Source organism: Stenella coeruleoalba, assembly GCF_951394435.1.
Source record: "Stenella coeruleoalba genome assembly, chromosome: 21".
Classification (NCBI taxonomy): Eukaryota; Metazoa; Chordata; class Mammalia; order Artiodactyla; family Delphinidae; genus Stenella; species Stenella coeruleoalba.
The window spans coordinates 8,925,334-8,945,227 of record NC_137167.1 but is presented as its reverse complement, the minus strand read 5'-3'; the positions used below and the strand labels follow the sequence as shown (position 1 = coordinate 8,945,227).

The following is a 19,894-nucleotide window of genomic DNA, read 5'->3' as shown; positions in this document are numbered from 1 at the left end:
TAGTCCGTGAACTTCAGCAGCCTAAGGTAGCCTTTTTTTTTTTTTTTTTGCGGTACGCGGGCCTCTCACTGTTGTGGCCTCTCCTGTTGCGGAGCACAGGCTCCGGATGCGCAGGCTCAGCGGCCATGGCTCACGGGCCCAGCCACTCCGCGGCACGTGGGATCTTCCTGGACTGGGGCACGAACCCATGACCCCTGCATCGGCAGGTGGACTCTCAACCACCAGGGAAGCCCTATGGTAGCTTTTTATCTGCTTTCCAATAACACTGTTTCATTTCCAGCCCTCACAGGGCATTCCACGGGGATGAGCTCTACAGCTGCTTTCTGACAAACATAAACCTCCTTTGATTTTTGAGTGTTCTGCAGAGGTTGGTACAGTATTCTAAAATACCTTTAAAAGTCTATCATTTGAAAAAAAATGTTAGAAATGTGCCTTATAGGTGCTCGTTTATCAAATGTTGAACACAGGGTCTGGCACTTAGATGGTCTCCCCTTGATGTTCCCGTGGATATCTACATAAACTGTTACGGTTTATTTACTACTATAGCTTTTAATAGAAATGTAGAATAATTTCTCTTCTGGGCAGTACCGAATTTCATTGCAAACCCATCAACAAAATGTGAAATTCCCATAAAAGCCAAGTTGCAAGGATTGCCAAAGCTGGGAGAGTCGTTGCTGCCTTTGTAGATGGGCTAGTCTGTTTACGGTTCTTGTACACATACTGTAAGATATAATGTGGCAGGATTGCTATATTGTAATAAAACAATGTGGTGCTCCCGGAAGGAAAAAATGGGGTTGGTGAATTACAGCAGTCGTTGTACCTTGTTCCCCGTTATTGAAAATGTAGTATGATTATTAAATGCATGCCGTGTGCATTTTACACTTCGTGATACGTCTAGGTTTTTATGTGTGCCTGGAATATCAATATTTGCTTTACTTTACTTTCAGGGAACGTTAGTTACAAATACAATAAGCGTGTTTCATTTTTCATTGAGGACACACTGGCTTCAGTTTTCAAGGCGGAGTGTGCAATCGATGCCGATGATTATTGATCTAGAAACTCTGTTGAAAGTAAGCAAGGCTGGGTTGGTGATCAGCAAACACAGACGCTGCTGCTGCTCTTGCTGAGATGCCTGAAAGCGGAGTGAGTAGCAGTAAATAAGAGTTTAATTAAATTGCTCCTTGGCGGAGAGTGGGACTATTTCTCGGCTTTGGTTTAGAACCCACGGGTTCTCTTTTTTCCTTTTGTTGTATGTCTGGCCTTCTCATCAATACTAATGGGAACTGTATGCAGTAAAGGGGCAGCTGACCCCATGTCCCACAGTGTCAGTAAAATACCACATGGATTTTTCCCCTTTGGGCTACTCAGATTTTTTTTAAATGCAAAAAAAGAATTAAATCTCAATGTATAAGAAAATCTCAAGTTATAAATTCTATGTGGTACTCTCAGAGTATCTTATAAATGCTAAAATAATAATCATCATATCTTAGAAACTCATAAAAGATCCATACGGGTTTTGTATAGGACTTTGTTTCAGATTGTAATTATAACCAAAAGATTAAAATATAGCCTCCCCTTGGAATTTAACTGTGATGAGCGATATGCATAGACGTGATGATGGCGCTTGGTAAACCATGCTCCTGGGCTAGAAATGAATGAAAATGATTAATTCGATGCTGTAAGGTATTGCGTTGATAGCAGGGCACACGTAGCCTTCAGCACATTTGGGTTCAAAGCCATATGAAAGATTACAAGTGCTTGAAAATGATTAAAGCAGAGCTAGCAAGGTACGATTTCCACTTGCTGTGTTGCTGTTACCTTCCCTAGAGCACAGACTGGGAATATGTATCATCCAGGCAGCCTCCGTGCTCTAGCAAAAGGGACGTTGCATTATTTCTCTGTACTAGTTCAAACATATTTTGGATGATACTATCAGGCAAACCTGTGTGTCCATGTAGGGACCAAATCTGCTTATGAAACTGCTTTGCTAGTTTGTAATTGCTCTTGTTTTCTGCCAGACATTGCATTTGTCTGTTGGTACTGGAGGTTATTTTCACTTAGTAAAACTCTAGACTGGCTCTGACCACACTGCAGAACACTTAGTACTCATAACCTAGTATGCGCTAACTCTGCTAGTCTGTAGAGACCAATGCCTCTCTCCTACCGACACCTCAGCACCCCTCTACTAAGGAATGGTTAGAGAGGTGACCATTTCGTTCATCTTTCCAAATTAAACACAGATGTCAACAAAATGTATTCAGGGATTTTTCTTTTTTCTTTTTTATTGAAGTATAGTTGATTTACAATGTTGTGTTAATTTCAGGTGTACAGCAAAGTGATTCAGTTATACATATACCCATTATTTTTCAGATTATTTTCCGTCATAGGTTTTTACAAAATATTGAGTAGTGTTCCCTGTGCTATATGGTAGGTCCTTGTTGATTATTTTATATATAGTAGTGCATGTATGTTAATCCCAAACTCCTAATTTATCCTTCCCCTTATTCAGGGATTTTTTTTTTTTTTTTTTTTTTGGCCCCGCTGAGCGGCTTATGGGATCTTAGTTCCTCAGCCAGGGGTTGAACCCGGGCCCATGGCAGTGAAAGTGCTGAGTCCTAATCACTGGACCGCCAGGGAATTCCCCAGGGATTTTTAAACAGAAAACAGAAACAAGTGAAAAAAAGCTTTTCATACAGTCCATCATATTAGCCTCTTCCCCAATTTTTCTTACCAGGTTTGTACACACCCCCGGAATAAAACCCAGTGACCTTTAAGATGGAGTTCTAAACATTAACGTTCAGACGTAATCACCTGGTTTAATTAATCTAGTAATTTCTGCCCTAATTTGTTCGATTCATCATCTTGTGAAGACAGAGGAGCTGGGGGCGGGCGTTGGGGGGAGACGCTTAGTACATTCAGGGCACCTTTATTATATTGATTTGTCACCATTCCCTTCATAGCAAAGCATGCAGTCTTTTCCCCTGGTGAATAATTTATAGTCTGTGGGTCTTCTGTCTGAGAATGCAGCCATCTTTACTTAGCAAAATCTAGCCCTCCTGTTTCTGTGGGCAGTAACCCAGGATTTTCAAGTAGTCATCATGGCAGAAAATTCCAAATGCCATTGCCATTCTCTAGTTGATAGCACTTTATTTAAAAAAAAAAAAGGCTCTCTTTTTGTACTTACTGCACTGTCTTTTCTTGTTGTGGTTGGAAGAAAGGTGTGAGTCTGGTGTCTAGGTGACAGGCAATACTGCATTTTATAGACTTTGAGATGCCATCAACTGTAAGAAGAGCAATTACTTTGTATACCCCTGAAAGCCAGTGTTTAATTTTAGGATGTTATCAACTATAAACACAACCAGATTTCCAAGATGTCAGTGTGCAAAGTGTGCTTGTATATTTTAGAATCAGAGAAATATTTCTGTCCTTCTTTCTTTGCTTTTCCTTGGTATTATACTTTAGAAACTTGCCAACGCACAAACAATTGTCTTTTAAAAAGATACTCTGAACTTAACGTTTTCAGAAATGGATTACGTATTAAATGACTGTGTCCTACAGAACCCTAGAGTGATAGGTTTTATAGGTTCAAACAGAAGTTAGGTTTATGAAGGGGATAAAGAACAAGCTTGTTATCATAAGCGCTCTGAGGAGCTGGCTTAATGCTGTGTTACAGTGTGAGACTCACTCTTGATGATATAATAATTAGAGATTTCCCACAGGGTGGCCCCTTCTAGAAAATATCTGTATACATCATAGAATTAGCGAATGTTAAATCTGGATAGGATCATAATGATTAGCCAGACTTGTCCAACCCCTTGTTTATACAGATGAGGAAATCAACCTCAGAATGCAAACACAGTCACATTCCAGGCTGGTGCTCCATCATTGCTGTGGACATTCTTGTGGATTTCTTTGGTGCAGAAATGGGGAGGAGACCCAGGGTACAGTTTACATCCAAAGATTCTATCCTCTTGCCTTTTGTATTTGCCATTTTTCTCCCAAACTGCCAGTGCTGTTTCAATAGCAAACCTATATTTTCCCCTAAATGATGGTGGCAATGTTTTCTGTTGTTTTAAATCAAAGAGTGAAAAGCTACCTAAATATGGGCCCTTTTTCTATCACTCGGTCATCTCATAATTAGGAAGGGGTATGTTTTAGTTTCACAAAAGTGCGTACAAATTTTAGCACACAGCTGTAACTTCTGTGCTGTAATGTGTTGTCTGTTTATCAGTCTTAAGTTCCCCTCCGAGTCATGAAAGTGTTGAGATCATTATAAATGAGGTCATCTGTATGATGCCTAGACCCAGAATTATTTTAACTTGGGGGTAGCCATAAGATTTTGGTTTTCCCAGCTTTTTTGATTTCCCTTTCTTATTGAATTATTTGAACCCTTTCTTACCTGGCAACTTTTTTTTTTAATACCTTGAAAATAAGAAATATGTAATATAGTTACATGTGCAAAAGGCTTTAATTTTGTCTTTTATTTTCTGGATTTAAGTTGATGAATCCAATGAAGTAAATGTCATGAGTTGCTTCCCTGACAGCAGAACTCTGGACCTTTTATACTGGACTTTATCTACTTACAGGAAAGGTGGTTATGATATTGGAATTCGTGGTAAAGCTATTTCAGCGACTTGGAGCATGTACAAACACTCTTGCATTCACTGATCTGTACTTCCCCCCTCCCCCCGCTTGCAATTACTTTGTATGATCAGTATATGATCAGGGATTAATAGGCCCTCATTTGAATTCTGAGCAGTCCTGATCTCAGAAAATAAGGCTAGCATTAGGGATAGTTTACTATTCCTCTGACGCTGGCTGAGTCATCCAGCCTGGTTATACCAGGAGCAGAGAAAAAGCCAAAGCTAAGTCTTATTAGCCCTGAAGAAGCAACAGAGTCCTCTGTTTCTGTGTCATCAAGCCAGAAATATTGTGGCAGTTAAGTGTGTTGAGAATGGTCTGGCTCTCCCTAGGGACTGCCTTGCAAACTCTTGTCTTGTAGAATTTCCCAGGATTTTCTCTAGAATTTTAGGACTGTACCTTCTGATCCAATTTCACTTTCATCTAGTGATTCTTAGAGAGAGAGGAAAAAAGAAAAGGGCTAGTTAAATATTCCCCATCTAATTCTGTTAACTGGTTTAAAGTGCTACCAAAGATACGATTAAATCAGAGCCAGAATAGTTTACAAGGGAGAAAAGAATCTGCCAGAATGTTGCCAACTTCATCCCTACTGTAAGCCAGGCTTCTCCCAAGGGCATAATTTTGGGTCTCAAGGATTCAAGACAGCACCTGGATATCTCTGCTCAGCGATCCTCATTTGTGAATGACAGCAGTTTCTCTGGATGGTGGGTCTCTGATCTCTGCTTCGTGAAAAGGCAGACGATTTGATCTGGAAGGAAGGAGCCTCGGAAACCATTTGACCTGACTGCCTCACTTTAGGGACGGTGACATGAGATCCAGAGACGCCTGATGCTTTACTCAGAGTCACACAGCTAGTCGGTGTGACGGCAGCCGCTTCACACACCTCTTCTGGCTCTCGGTCAAGTCTTCGATCACCTGCACCACTCGCGGCTGGATGGCTCCACTCTACACTGTTGGAAAGTTGTTGACCCGGTGGCCGCAGATCGTTAGGTGTTCAGCCTCGTTCGACTTTGTCACCCCAGCACGTGTACGGACCAGGGGAGTTCAAGTTTATGGAAGCAGAAGAGTGCTCAAGCTGTTCACTTCCGTGACCAGTAGTCTGAACAGGGCAGAGGAAGAGGAACTTCCTCTGATTTTGCTTAGAGCTCTTCGTGCCTTCACCTGTAGTATGAGGATATGACGACGATCACCCTTAGTCCTGCCCTTATATGATTATGTGCAGGGATTATGTGTAATTGCGATAGAGCTTTGGGATCCACGGTCCCTCACTCTTGGACTTTCTTCAGAGGGTGTTTAACATGACTAACTTATTTTCCTATGTCATATGATTTTATATTAGCCAGAAAAAGAATTCCTCTGCATCATGTATCCAGTCCTCTAAGGACAAGATGAGTTCCTAACTGGGGTCCGTGTAGGCATCTGCACTCTGCACGTGTCTGCATCACCCACTGTTCCGTCAGGCTCATCATCAAAGCCTTGCTTCCCAGACTCCAGCACAGAAATCAGTTGCGTTGCCACAGAGCAATCAGGGCCTCCTTGCACTTAAAACCAAGACCCAGCTGAAACCAGATGACTGACTGATATCTGCATATGGGAGATGCAACCAGTGGCAAATCTATAAACCTGCCCTGGATCTGTGTTCATAGTGGACAGAAAAGTTTTCTGTTTTTCTCCTATTTGCGGTAAGCTTCAGTCTCTTTTCCACTCATGCTTTCTTCTCAGTATGTGAATGAGGAAAACCTACATTATTTGGGAAACAAACCTCTTTAACATGGCATTGATTCCCTCCAAAACTTGGAGCTGAAAGACCAGCTACTTTTGTTTGTTACATGGAATGACATAGACATAGAAATGGGTTCTTTTTTTTTTTTTGCGGTACGTGGGCCTCTCACTGTTGTGGCCTCTCCCGCTGCGGAGCACAGACTACAGACATGCAGGCTCAGCGGCCATGGCTCATGGGCCCAGCCGCTCCACGGCATGTGGGATCCTCCCGGACCGGGGCACGAACCCGTGTCCCCTGCATCGGCAGGCGGACTCTCAACCACTGCGCCACCAGGGAAGCCCCTATTTTTGTACAATTTTTAAAGGTTACTTTCCATTTATAGTTATTACAGAATATTGGCTCTATTCCCCGTGTTGTACAATGCATCCTTGAGCCTGTCTTACCCCCAATAGTTTGTACCTCCCACTCCGCCACCCCTGTGCTGCTCCCCCACTGCTGGCAACCACTAGTTTGTTCTCTGCGAGTCTGCTTCTTGTTGTTATCTTCACTAGCTTGTTGTACTTTTTAGATTCCACATATAAGTGATATCATACAGTATTTGCCTTTCTCTGACTTATTTCACTTACCTAATGCCCACCAAGTCCATCCATGTTGCTGCAAATGGCAAAATTTCATTCTGTTTTACGGCCGAGTGGTACTCCATGATGTGTGTGTGTGTGTGTGTGTGTGTGTGTGTGTGTGTGTGTGTGTGTGTGTGTATCTCACATCCTCTTTATCCATTCATCTGTTGTTAGGTGCTTAGGTTGCTTCCATATCTTGGCTATTGTAAATGGTGCTGCTATGAACACAGGGGCGCATGTATCTTTTCAAATTAGTGTTTTTGTTTTTGTTTTGTTTTTTTGGATATATACCCAGGGGTGGAATTGCTGGATCATATGGTAGTTTCCAAGTAGGAAACTATTTTTAGTTTTGTGAGAAACCTCTATACTGCTCTCCACAGTGGCTGCACCAGTAGCCTCTAGCTTTAATAATCGGCTCCCTCCTTACAGAAGAGAAGTTGGTTCTCAGGTGCCAACTTGCAGTTCGGATAGTCTGGGTCCCAGTTAATTCCCACGGAGTCTGGGGTCTCCTCTGCAGGGTTCTCCACCTCCCTCCAATAGTACCGTTGACAGTAGAGCCTGCAGCCATGCTGCCTGCCGTATTCTTTGGCATTCTCTGCTCCCCTGGGGACATGACTCAGTGTGCAAAACGTTGGAATCCCAACTCCCCAGTGTTCAGGTAGACCAGTTGTCTATCTTTACATGCTTGTTAACTTGCTGCCCGATTCAAAATCTAAATATTCTCTTGTCGGTGGTCCCCCGTGTCCCACCTTTTTCTGATTTACAGAGACTTTTTCTAGACCACCGTCAGTAATTTTAGGTGCACATATCCCTTCTAGTCCAATACTAAGCAATTTATTTTATGCTTTTTTTGTTCCCTGAGATGAAGAATTATTTTCTGTTTCGATCCCAGGTATAGCCTTTAAAATATCTGGTCAGAATGGCTAGACCTACATTTTCTGGTGTCCAGTACACACTTCCAGGCACACGGAGGCCCAGAGCAGTGAGTGCAGGCAGCAGTGTAGTGTCACAGAGCCTGGGTTAGGCACGAGGCAGGGTCACTTTACCCACGGGTAGGAATCCACAAGAACGATCACGTGGAAGGTAGAATCTTGACAAGAAGCCAGATCAAAGCCCGGTGTTTGGTCCAAACCAGTCACCCATTGGAATGTACAGAGAAGAACACAGGCTTTGTAGTTCAAACAAACAAAACCCTGGACTTCATTTTAACTGTACCACTCATTGACCTATGTGACCTTAAGATTTCTGAATCTCAGTCCAGATAACATCTATCGCCCTATGTTGTTGTTAAAATTTTAAATCAGGATTGTTTGGAAAATGGTTTATAAACTCATAAGTGAGACTAAAACAAAAAACTAAACAACATTCACCATTTTGTTTGTGTTGTGCTCTTAAGCATTTTTCCAGAATCACAGAGAATTTCCATTCAATCAAGGCCTGTGTACACGGTGCTCATTTTCCCCAAGAAGCAAGAAGCCTGCATATTTTTACTTCAGTGTTAAACTGTAAACTAAACTAGGCAACACACAAAGGAGTAGCAAAGGTTACAGAACAGAGACACTGCAAAACACATCCTTACTAATGGGATCGCTAAAATGAGAATGATTTCCATCCCAAGGTCCTCTGGCACTGACTAGAGAGCTCCTGGTAGAGCCGTGTGAATTCATTTCCTGGGCCTTGGGTGACCTAAATGGATCTATTTGAGAGAATTTAGAGCATTAGAAGAAGTATACTGAGTTCCAGGGTACAGAGAGACAAGTTATTTAGTTTTGAAAGATTACACTTTATGATGCAGGGAAAAAAACAGATGACGTGACGGCATATATTGATTTCAAAGTGCCTTTTGTGCAATTATAAGGTAAATAAAGGAACAATTCTTATGGGTTATTTTTTTTCCCTCTCTGGATTTTTCTACAAAGTTACACAAAACACGTACAGACTTCTTAGAAGAGTCCACTAGCGTTTTATTTTTTTTCCCTACTGTCCTTGGGCACCATAATCTACATCCCATTGTGCGGAGTATTTACCTCCTCATTCACTTCTTCCTCCTGAATCTCCCTCCCGACCTCAGTCCCAGGGTGTATTTGCACCCAGGTGTGTCCTTTGGGTTCCAGCGATGCAGCTGTAGAGTGATACCTCCGTTGCTATCACCCACCACATCCACATACAAAAAAATATTTTGACTTTGATGCACATTTTATCCTAATGCATTAAGTGTGTGGCTTCCACTTTACCTGTCACTCATCTAGGGTCTGCTCACCTACCCAGGAGACAAGCTCTAGCTCTGAGGTGGTTCAGCTCTTAATAAGAAGTCGAGCAGAAGTTATAATAACTCATTGCCTTGGCTGCTTGGAAAACATGATAATGCTCCTTAGTTGTAAGAAATCATTTTAACAACACTGACTGTTGGCAGTTTATTGATGAAGGCTATGTAAAAACTGCAATAAATAGCACATGATGCATGTAGTAAAGGGTTCTTCTGTGTGGCATTTATCTATTTGTAATTTATACCCTGCTTACATTCACAGAAGGATTTGAGCTGGCTGATAATAAAAGATGCATATACAGTAAGAGTGTTATGTATGTAGAAATGGGAGATCAAGAATCATATGGAAAGAGAGAGGAAAAGAGTTATGCTTGTAGTGTTTTCCTCCTCATCAAGGCGATAGACGTAGGTTATGGTCTTAGGTTCCTCTCTCAGACTCACTGAGATGCCCTGAAGAGGAGACATGCAATTCATTCCTCACGGAAATAAACCCAGTAAAATTATATGGTGGACACAGGGAAGGAAATTATATTTAGAAAGAAGAGAGTAGAAATCTTTCTTTTTTTCTTTCTTCTTTTTTTGTCATTTATATTGTATTACTGGTCTTTTAATGGGAAGGGATCAAAGCCGGCTTAGTGGGAGTGTCAGAAAGAAAATGTGGATTAAATTGCTCAGACTAAGAAACCTCTCATACAGATTTAAGGAGTTCGATTGAAGCTAATTATACATCCATGACATTTTATTTACCACGGCATAAGAAATCATCCATTTCCTTCCTCCCCGAACCAGTGCTATTCTACACAGCTAGCAAATTAATTTGAGAACCAATGCTTCATCTGAGACAGGGTGATGAAGGATATATAGGAATCAGTTTGGTGGCAGATGTCTAAACAATGCCTGATTAGATGAAATGTGTTTTCCTTCAAATGTATTAGCATAAAGTGTCGTATAGCCTCAGAAGTCAAAAACATCCAGGTAGTTATAAGAGCTAATGAGTGACAGAATATTTCCAGGGTCCCTTCATTATAAGCATGAATGATTACTTAGTGTGGGGTGAACAACCAGATTAATTTTTTTATATTTTTATTTATTTTTTTAAACAGCAGGTTCTTATTAGTTATCCATTTTATACATATTAGTGTATATATGTATGTCCCAATTCATCACACCACCCCTCCCCCACCACTTCCCCCCCTTGGTCTCCATACGTTTGTTCTCTACATCTGTATCTCTATTTCTGCCCTGCAAACCGGTTTATCTGTACCATTTTTCTAGGGTCCACATATATGCGTTAACATACGATATTTGTTTTTCTCTTTCTGACTTACTTCACTCTGTATGACAGTCTCTAGATCCATCCACATCTCTACAAATGACCCAATTTCGTTCCGTTTTATGGCTGAGTAATATAACACTGTATATATGTACCACATCTTCTTTATCCATTCGTCTGTGGATGACCATTTAGTTGCTTCATGACCTGGCTACTGTAAATAGTGCTGCAGTGAACAATGGGGTGCTTGTGTCTTTTTGAATTATGGTTTTCTCTGGGTATATGCCCAGTATTGGGACCGCTGGGTCATATGGTAGTTCTGTTTTTAGTTTTTTAAAGAATCTCCATAGTGTTCTCCATAGCTGTTGCATCAATTAACATTCCCACCAACAGTGCAAGAGGGTTCCCCTTTCTCCACACCCTCTCCAGCTTACTGTTTGTAGATTTTCTGATGATGCCCATTCTAACTGGTGTGAGGTGATACCTCATTGTAGTTTTGATTTGCATTTCTCTAATAATTAGTGATGTTGAGCAGTTTTCATGTGCTTCTTGGCCATCTGTATGTCTTCTTTGGAGAAATGTCTATTTAGGTCTCCCGCCCATTTGTGGATTGGGTTGTTTGTTTTTTTAGTATTGAGCTGCATGAGTGGTTTATATATTTCGGAGATCAGTCCTTGGTCCATTGATTCGTTTGCAAATATTTTCTCCCATTCTGAGGGTGTCTTTTCATCTTGTTTGTAGTTTCCTTTGCTTTGCAAAAGGTTTTATGTTTCATTAGGTCCCATTAGTTTATTTTAGTTTTTATTTCCATTACTCTAGGAGGTGGATCAAAAAAGATTTTGCTGTGATTTATGTCAAAGAGTGTTCTTCCTATGTTTTCCTCTAAGAGTTGTATAGTGTCCGGTATTACCTTTAGGTCTCTAATCCATTTTGAGTTTATTTTTGTGTATGGTGTTAGGGAGTGTTCTAATTTCATTCTTTTCCATGTAGCTGTCCAGTTTTCCCAGCACCACTTATTGAAGAGACTGTCTTTTTTCCATTGTATATCCTTGCCTCCTTTGTCATAGATTAGTTGACCATAGATGCATGGGTTTATCTCTGAGCTTTCTATCCTGTTCCATTGATCTGTATTTCTGTTTTTGTGCCAGTACCATATTATCTTGATTACTATACCTTTTTAGTATAGTCTGAAGTCAGGGAGACTAATTCCTCCAGCTCCGTTTTTTTTCCCTCAAGACCACTTTTGCTATTTGGGGTCTTTTGTGTCTCCATACAAGTTTTAAGATTTTTTTTGTTCTAGTTCTGTAAAAAATGCCATTGGTAATTTGATAGGGATTGCATTGAATGTGTAGATTGCTTTGGGTAGTATAGTCATTTTCACAATATTGATTCTTCCAATCCAAGAACGTGGTGTATCTCTCCATCTGTTTGTATCATCTTTAATTTCTTTCAGCAGTGTCTTATAGTTCTTTACATACAAGTCTTTTGTCTCCCTAGGTAGGTTTATTCCTAGGTATTTTATTCTTTTTGTTGCAATGGTAAATGGGAGTGTTTCCTTAATTTCTCTTTCAGATTGTTCATCATTAGTGTATAGGAATGCAGGAGAATTCTGTGCATTAATTTTGTATCCTGCAACTTTACCAAATTCATTGATTAGCTCTAGGGGTTTTCTGGTGGCATCTTTAGGATTCTCTCTGTATAGTATCATGTCATCTGCAAACAGTGACAGTTTTACTTCTTTTCCGATTTGGATTCCTTTTATTTCTTTTTCTTCTCTGATTGCCGTGGCTAGGACTTCCAAAATAACATTGAATAATAGTGGTGAAAATGGACATCTTTGTCTTGTTCCTGATATTAGAGGAAATGGTTTCAGTTTTTCACCATTGAGAATGATGTTTGCTGTTGGTTTGTCATATATGGCCTTTATTATGTTGAGGTAGGTCCCTCTGCCCGCTTTCTGGAGAGTTTTTATCATAAATGGGTGTTGAATTTTGTCAAAAGCTTTTTCTGCACCTATGTAGATGATCACATAGTTCTTATTCTTCAATTTATTAATATGGTGTATCACTGATTAATTTGCGTATATTGAAGAATCCTTGCATCCCTGGGATAAATCCCACTTGATCGTGGTGTATTATCCTTTTTATGTGTTGTTAGATTCTGTTTCCTAGTATTTTGTTGAGGATTTTTGCATCTATATTCATCAGTGATACTGGTCTGTAATTTCATTTTCTTTTGCGGTATCTTTGTCTGGTTTTGGTATCAGGGTGATGGTGGCCTTATAGAATGAGTTAGGGAGTGTTCCTTCCTCTGCAGTTTTTTGGAAGAGTTTGAGAAGGATGGGTATTAGCTCTTCTCGAAAATTTTGATAGAATTCACCTGTGAAGCCATCTGGTCCCGGACTTTTGTTTGTTGGAAGATTTTTAATCACAGTTTCAATTTCATGACTTGTGATTGGTCTGTTGATATTTTCTATTTCTTCGTGGTGCAGTCTTGGAAGGTTATACCTTTCTAAGAATTTGTCCATTTCTTTCAGGTTGTCCATTTTATTGGCATAGAGTTGCTTGTAGTAGTCTCTTAGGATGCTTTGTATTTCTGTGGGGTCTGTTGCAACTTCTCCTTTTTCATTTCGAATTTTATTGATTTGAGTCCTCTCCCTCTTTTTCTTGATGGTCTGGCTAAAGGTTTATCAATTTTGTTTATCTTCTCAAAGAACTAGCTTTTAGTTTTATTGATCTTTGCTATTGTTTTCTTTGTTTCTATTTCATTTATTTCTGCTCTGCTCTTTATGATTCCTTTCCTTCTAACTTTGTGGTGTTTTTGTTCTTCTTTCTCTAGTTCCTTTAGGTGTAAGGTTAGGCTGTTTATTTGAGATGTTTGTTGTTTCTTCAGGTAGGATTGTATTGCTCTAAACTTCCCTCTTAGAGCTGCTTTTGCTGCATCCCATAGGTTTTGGATCATCGTGTTTTCATTGTCATTTGTCTCTAGGTATTTTTTGATTTCCTCTTTGATTTCTTCAGTGATCTCTTGGTTATTTAGTAACGTATTATTTAGCCTCCATGTGTTTGTGTTTTTTACGTTTTTTCCCCCTGTAATTGATTTCTAATCATATAGCCTTGTGGTCAGAAAAGATGGTTGATATGATTTCAGTTTTCTTAAATTTACTGACACTTGATTTGTGGCCCAAGATGTGATCTATCCTGGAGAGTATTCCATGTGCACTTGAGAAGAAAGTGTAATCTGCTGTTTTTGGATGGAATATCCTTTAAATATATCAATTAAATCTACCCGGTCTATTGTGTCATTTAAAGCTTGTGTTTCCTTATTAATTTTCTGTTTGGATGATCTGTCCATTGGTGTAAGTGAGGTGTTAAATTCCCCCAGTATTATTGTGTTACTGTCGATTTCCTCTTTTATAGCTGTTAGCATTTGCCATATGCATTGAGGTGCTTCTATATTGGGTGCATATATATTTATAATTCTTATATCTTCTTCTTGGATTGATCCCTTGATCATTATATAGTGTCCTTCCTTGTCTCTTGTAACAATCTTTATTTTAAAGTCTATTTTATCTGATACGAGTATTGCTACTCCAGCTTTCTTTTGATTTCCATTTGCATGGAACACCTTTTTCCATCCCCTCACTTTCAGTCTGTGTGTGTCCCTAGGTCTGAAGTGGGTCTCTTGTAGACAGCAAATATATGGGTCTTGTTTTTGTATCCATTTAGCAAGCCTGTGTATTTTGGTTGGAGCATTTAATCCATTCATGTTTAAGGTAATTATTGATATGTATGTTCCTATTACCATTTTCTTAATTGTTTTGGGTTTGTTTTTGTAAGTCCTCTTCTTCTCTTGTGTTTCCCACTTAGAGAAGTTCCTGTAGCATTTGTTGTAGAGCTGGTTTGGTGGTGCTGAATGCTCTTAGCTTTTGCTTGTCTGTAAAGCTTTTGATTTCTCCGTCAAATCTGAATGAGGTCCTTGCTGGGTAGAGTAATTTGGTTGTAGGTTTTTCCCTTTCATCACTTTAAATATGTCATGCCACTCCCTTCTGGCTTGCAGAGTTTCTGCTGAGAAATCAGTTGTTAAGCTTATGGGAGTTCCCTTGTATGTTTTTCGTTGTTTTTCCCTTGCTGCTCTCAATAATTTTTCTTTGTCTTTAATTTTTGTCAATTTGATTACTATGTGTCTTGGCATTTTTCTCCTAAGGTTTATCCTGTATGGAACACTCTGCACTTCTTGGACTTGGGTGGCTATTTCCTTTCCCATGTTAGGGAAGTTTTCGACTATAATCTCCTCAAATATTTTCTCGGGTCTTTTCTCTCTCTCTTCTCCTTTTGGTACCCCTATAATGCGAATGTTGTTGTGTTTAGTGTTGTCCCAGAGGTCTCTTAGCCTGTCTTCATTTCTTTTCATTCTTTTTTCTTTATTCTGTTCCGCAACAGCGAATTCCACCATTCTGTCTTCCAGGTCACTTATCCGTTCTTCTTCTGGAATACTGCCTATATCCACTTCATTTAGTCGTTTTTCTGGTGTTTTATCTTGTTCCTTCCTCTGGTGCATAGCCCTCTGCCTTTTCATCGTGTCTATCTTTCTGTGAATGTGGTTTTTGTACCACAGCCTGCAGGATTGTAGTTCTTCTTTCTTCTGCTCGAAGACAGTAGAAATCTTGGATGATCGTATTTTTGACTGAGAAGAGGTGTATAGCAGGAAGACCACAGAATAAGCCAAACTCTGTAGTGATTACATTTTTCCTAGTCATTTAGAGTTCTGATTACCTGCTGCCCAATTCTATATTACACTTGCCTGGCTTTATGCAGGAGCTATTGATCTACACTCATTGTGTAAATCGATTCTGGGGGTGGAGGGCATGGAAAGCAGGGTGTAAAAATAGATTTTATACCTACCGTACAAGAAACACATGAAAGAATGCTCAACGTCATTAATCATTAGAGAAATGCAAATCAAAACTACAATGAGATATCATCTCACACCGGTCAGAATGGCCATCATAAAAAAAATCTACAAACAGTAAGTGCTGGACAGGCTGTGGAGAAAAGGGAACCCTCTTGCACTGTTGGTGGGAATGTAAATTGATACAGCCACTATGGAGAACAGTATGGAGCTTCCTTAAAAAACTACAAATAGAACTACCATATGACCCAGCAATCCCACTACTAGGCATATACCCTGAGAAAACCATAATTCAAAAAGAGTCATGTACCACAGTGTTCACTGCAGCTCTATTGACAATAGCCAGGACATGGAAGCAACCTAAGTTTCCATCAACAGATGAATGGATCAAGAAGATGTGGCACATATATACAATGGAATATTACTCAGCCATGAAAAGAAACGAAATAGAGTTATTTATAGTGAGGTGGGTGGACCTAGAGTCTCATACAGAGTGAAGTAAGTCAGAAAGAGAAAAACAAATACCATATGCTAACACATATATATGGAATCTAAGAAAAAAAATGTCATGAAGAGCCTAGGGGTAAGACGGGAATAAAGCCACAGACCTACTAGAGCATGGACTTGAGGATATGGGGAGGGGGAAGGGTAAGCTGTGACAAAGTGAGAGAGTGACATGGACATATATACACTACCAAACGTAGGGTGGATAGCTAGTGGGAAGCAGCCACATAGCACAGGGAGATCAACTCCGTGCTTTGTGACCACCTAGAGGGGTGGGATAGGGAGGGTGGGAGGGAGGGAGATGCCAGAGGGAAGAGATATGGGAACATATGTGTATGTATAACTGATTCACTTTGTTGTAAAGGAGAAACTAACACACCATTGTAAAGCAATCATACGCCAATAAAGATGTTAAATAAATAAATAAAAATAAATAGTTTTTAGTAACTGAGCATCTGTCACAAAGGAGATGGTGAAGGACCTAAAATTAAACAAATAAAGGGTACAGTGTTTTTTCTGTGTGTTATTTGATATCACCTTTTATTTCTTTTTTAATTTAATTTTTTATTTTACATTGGAGTATAGTTGACTTACAAAGTTGTGATAGTTTCAGGTGTACAGCAACGTGATTCAGTTATACATATATCCATTCTTTTTCAGATTCTTTTCCCTTATAATTTGTTACAGAATATTGAGTAGAGTTTCCTGTGTGATACAGTAGGTCCTTGTTATTTATTTTATATATAGTAGTGTGTATATGTTAATCCAAACTCCTAATTTATCCCTTCCCCTCACCTTTCCCCTTTGGTAACCATAAGTTTGTTTTTTAAGCTGTGGATCTGTTTCTGTTTTGTAAATAAGTTCATTTGTATCAAGGATACATTCTTTTGACTTAGGCTGGGTTTCCCAAACCTCAGCACTATTGTTTTTTGGGTTTTTTTTTGCGGAACACGGGCCTCTCACTGTTGTGGCCTCTCCCGTTGCAGAGCACAGGCTCTGGACACGCAGGCTCAGGGGCCATGGCTCACGGGCCCAGCCGCTCCGCGACATGTGGGATCTTCACGGACCAGGGCACGAACCCGTGTCCCCTGCATCGGCAGGCTGACTCTCAACCACTGCGCCACCAGGGAAGCCCCCAGCACTATTGAAATTTGCAGCCCAGTGATTTTTTTCAGCAGGGGGATTTGTAGGAAGGTTAGTAGCATCCCTGGGCTCCACCCACTCAATGTCAGTAGAAAACCCCCTCCCACCTCAGTTGAGCCAATCAGAAATGATTCCAGATGTTGACAAATGTCTCCCCTTAATTGGTGGGCAACATTGCCCCCAGGATAACCATTGATTTAGGTAAAGACGTATACAGAGACTGCCCCATAGACAGGTGACACCACAGAATCCTTCCCTGGCTCTCGCATTCCCAGTGAGGGAATTACACTGCCAAGGAAAGTGCCTCAAGGTGTGGAGATTCCCATTGGCTCCCCGAGTAGGATATCCTTTCCTCCTGTTCTCAGGAGGTCTTTGTGTATCTTGCCCATCCAAACGTTTTGGAGACCCCTGCTGCACTCCCGCTAACTCAGCAAGGAACCCCAGTACCATTGAAAATAACCCTGGCCACCATCTTGTGTGTTTACTCTTGACAGTCGACAAATCACAAGTCATTTTCACAGACTCTATTCCCTAGTGGGAGCAGTTCTACATGTCTGCCTGAGGTCTGTTCCTGTAGTCATTCTGATTTCCTATGGGGAAAGCTCTAATAAATCTTCTCCCATTCAACTAATAAGGAAGAAATGTTTGAAACATAGAAGGTTAGATTATAATATGATCATGCCCAAGCATATCAAATAATGAATTGCTTAGTTTTGTAAGTAAAGGTCCAATAACTAGTTTCCTAACATGGTTCCTAATTTGTAGCACTCTTTGTTTTTATGTGAAGTCCATAAACAGAATTGTACTCTGAAGGAGTTTACCTGTTTCGTCTTATTTGTTATAATCACACATTTTCTATAAGATTGAATCACAAACGTATTCTAGCTCAACTCGGGTTCAGTCGTCACAACAAACATTGTTTTATTTAGATGTCATGTGGAGGTCAAGTTTCCCAGGTACATAGAATAAATGAGTTTGTATGTAGTTTTGCCTCATCTTTTGTCTAAAATCCCCAAAGCACTTTGTGGAATAGCCCTTTTATCTCTGTAATACATCTGTAAAATTGAGAGGGAGCCGGTGATACTGAGCCCATTTTATAGATGAATGTGACCAATGGGATTAGGGTTTCCACTTTCATAGTCCTCTCTAATTGGTCTGGGGAAGTCTAGGATTGGGCAGTACCAGTATATTAAACTCTGATGATGAAATAAACACACACAGATCCTATCTTAACAGGAGAATTCAGCTTACTCTGTTGGCACTGGTGTATCTTGATGCTAATTGGAGTTTTTCACAGGTTTAAATCAAAAGGGTGTGGGGAAACGGTGTGCTCTATTTCCCTGGAGAGAGCTTCTTCACTCTTGCCTGGTAATGAGGATGCTATTGAGAGACACTCACCCTCTGATATTATTCAAGAGCTGCTTTTTGAACTGGGGTTTACTGGCCCTGCTCTTTATGCCTCGTGCACCAACCAACCAACGTACAAAATGGTGGATGAAGTCCCTTCATTATGTCTCTGATTTGGGACCAGCTGTCACTCATGGTCTTTGCCATCTAGTGTGTCTCTGAGACAGTGTTCTCTAGGTCTTGAGATGGATGGGAAGGAAAAAATGAAAAAGCCTGTGGTACATCCTTGAACAGACTCTTTCCTTCATATATTTTTATTCCAAGAACTACATGTGTACCAATGTGAGGTTTTGCAAACTTTGTTCATCTTTAAGAAAAGGTAGTTATTTGCTTTTTTATCCATAACAGTGAAAGAAGATATTTCACCTACACTTCCTGCACATATTTTTGTTGTAAGACCAAATGCTTGTTCTATAGCAATTAAACCATAAGGCAGAGTAGCTTAAATGGTAGTTCTTTGAGAAAGATGCTAATGGGAATCAGCTAATATAGGTACAGTGTGTGCATGAGAACACCAGTTTAGGTACAGAAAGAGTGCCCTCAGTAAGGATTCAATGCCAGCAAGTGGTATCCAGCACATAATAAATACTCAATTTGACTAAATGAATGACAACTACAAAGATGGACTATATCCTCTGTATTATTTTTCAACATCTTTATTGCAGTGTAATTGCTTTACTATGTTGTCTTAGTTCCTGCTGTATAACAAAGTGAATCAGCTACACGTATACATATATCCCCATATCTCTTCCCTCTTGCATCTCCCTCCCACCGTCCCTATCCACCCCTCTAGGTGGACACAGAGCACCGAGCTGATCTTCCTGTGCTATGCGGCTGCTTCCCACTAGCTATCTGTTTTACATTTGGGAGTGTATATATGTCCATGCCACTCTCTCACTTCATCCCAGCTTACCCTTGCCCCTCCCCATGTCCTCAAGTCCATTCTCTATGTCTGCGTCTTTATTCCTGTCCTGCCCCTAGGTTCATCAGAACCTTTTTTTTTTAAATTCCATATATATGTGTTAACATACAGTATTTGTCTTTCTCTTTCTGACTTACTTCACTCTGTATGACAGACTCTAGGTCTATCCACCCCACTACAAATAACTCAATTTCGTTTCCTTTTATGGCTGAGTAATATTCCATTGTACATATGTGCCACATCTTCTTGATCCATTCATCTGTCAGTGGACACTTAGGTTGCTTCCATGCAGTGGCTATTGTAAATACAGCTGCAATGAACATTGTGGTACATTTCTCGTTTTGAATTATGGTTTTCTCAGGGTATATGCCCAGTGGTAGGATTGCTGGGTCGTATGGTAGTTCTATTTTTAGTTTTTTAAGGAACCTCCATACTGTTCTCCATAGTGGCTGTATCAATTTACATTCCCACCAACAGTGCAAGA

General features: G+C 40.2%; 1 protein-coding gene across 6 annotated transcripts in view; it reads left to right on the top strand.

Annotated features, from left to right (window-relative positions):
- UNC5D (unc-5 netrin receptor D) overlaps nt 1–19,894 on the top strand; it is a 597,345-nt gene that overhangs the window by 398,922 nt on the left and 178,529 nt on the right. The window lies entirely within an intron of this gene.